Here is a 2301-nt window from a genome sequence, read left to right on the forward strand (position 1 = left end):
TATTTAAACATTGTTTTCTTCATTGTGCCCTATTTAACTCGGATTATTAGTTCTATATATGCTACATGTATCTTAATAGTTACATTGTATCATTTTTTAAAATCATCATACACACACACACACAATCATTTGTAAAAAATGATACAGTGTAATTCAAAATACGTGTCGATACAATAAAAAAGCATAGTAGAATATATTAGAGGATATATATATATATATATATATATATACATACAGGGTGACCCATTTTAACTTAGACAGCCAAATAACTCGAAACATCGCGATTAAATAAAAAAATGTTTAAAACAAAAATTGTTGGATAAGAAAGGACTGATTGAACTATGACCTTGACCTTCATTTTCAAGGTTATTTGAAACTCTACTTTCAATTTTCAAATAGAAACCCATATTTTTGATCCCGGATTTTGAAAGAGCGCAAAATTTTACGTCCAAATGAACTTTCATGTTATGGGTCAAAGTTGACCATAGAGGTCATTTCAAAGATAAATTCCTAATCGAAGCAGAAAGCCAAAAAATCTTGATTTTTCCCGGATAGTGTTTGTGAGAAAAATTGTTGGATGTCAGGGGAGACCAAACCATGACCCTGACAATGTCCTTAAACCCATGTTTTCATGACCATTTCAAGGTCAAGTGGGGATTTTCAATAAAATTTTATGCTGGGGATAAAAGTAATTCCCTCTAAATCGACCTAGCGTGAGTTGGGCTGTTTGTTGGTTCGCACTTACCTAGACAACCATGGGGTCTAGCACAGAACTGGCTACTTACCTCGGTGAAGAGATGACCCACCAGTCACATAGTGCAAAACCCTGCCCCACAGCTACCTTGGTTCAGCGCTTAAGCCTTCCCACCATTTACAAGGTCCTACAGCCCCTAAGGAAGGTATGTGACCCAGCCAGTGAAGGCAAGGTCGTGTGGTGACCCAGCCAGTGAAGTCAAGGTCGAGTGGTAACCCAACCAATTAAGGCAAGATTTCATTGTTATCAGCTCTCTCCGCATGGAGGAGATGCTCAAAGTGTGCACCATTATTTTCTAAACATAACAGTAATCGACGGCGAAAGTTACGTTGTACATTTCCAAGCATTAAAGGAGTTATCGCTTTACAAGCTCTTCTTATTCTTTCCATCATAATCTTGTCGTTGGAACTTCACTATACACTGCATCTTTAACGTATCCCCATAAAAAGAAATCAAGGGGGTTCAAATCTGGTGATCTCGGAGGCCACAGAACTAGTCCACCCCACCCTATCCACCGATTTGGGAATCTTTGATCCAAAAACATCCGTATAATACGAGCATAATGAGCAGGAACACCATCTTGTTGATACCATAAATTTAGTCTAACTGCAAGGGGAACATTCGCTAGGTATGCTGGCAAATCATTTTCGAGAAATTCCAAATACATTGGACTATTAATTGTACGTTCAAAAAAATGAGGTCCAATGACTTCGCCATTGCAAATACCTACATACGTGTAAACTCCAACAATGTTGATTAAGCACCTCACGATACCAATGTGGATTTTCTGGTGACCAATAGTGGCAATTATGCCTATTGAGGCTACCATTGCTGATGAATGTTGCTTCATCACTGAAACAAACATTACTGAAAAAATCTGGATTCTGATCTAACATCTCAAGAGCCCATCTACAAAATTGTACTCTAAGTACGTAGTCGGCCTCACTTAATTCCTGTACCAGAGTAATATGATGCGGATGGTAATTGACTGATCGTAACAATCTGTGTACCGTAGTTTGAGGGATTCCCAGTTCTCGTTCTACTTGACGGGTACTAATATGGGGATTTTAATGAACCATAGCCAAAACTGCGAGCAATCTAGGATCATTATCATTATGAAGTCTATTCCTTCGCCTTTCGCGATGAAATGGATTATTACAAGATCTCCTTTCAATGTTCATAATTTGTTGAGCAGTAGGATGGCGGCGATTTGGGAATCACTCCGCATAAGTACGGGCAGTAAGTCTGTAATTTCTACAACATTCACCAAAGGTTATAAGAATATCGACTACTTCTGTAGGCGTATAATTTGCCATTTTACTGACCAGAATTTTATCAGATTACAAATGTTAAAAAAAATACATAAACACTTGTGACTTTGGCACTAAATGGAAGAAATTTTGGAGGGATACTTAGAGGAACTCCATCAGATGAAAAGTTTAATTTTCGATTTTGAAGGTAAGGTATGCTAATATCTAAAGAATCACAACAAGAAAATACATATGTAGCATAAAATTTTATTAAAAATCCCCACTTGACCTTGAAAT

Source organism: Trachymyrmex cornetzi, unplaced genomic scaffold, assembly GCF_001594075.2.
Source record: "Trachymyrmex cornetzi isolate Tcor2-1 unplaced genomic scaffold, Tcor1.1 scaffold4243, whole genome shotgun sequence".
Taxonomy (NCBI): domain Eukaryota; kingdom Metazoa; phylum Arthropoda; class Insecta; order Hymenoptera; family Formicidae; genus Trachymyrmex; species Trachymyrmex cornetzi.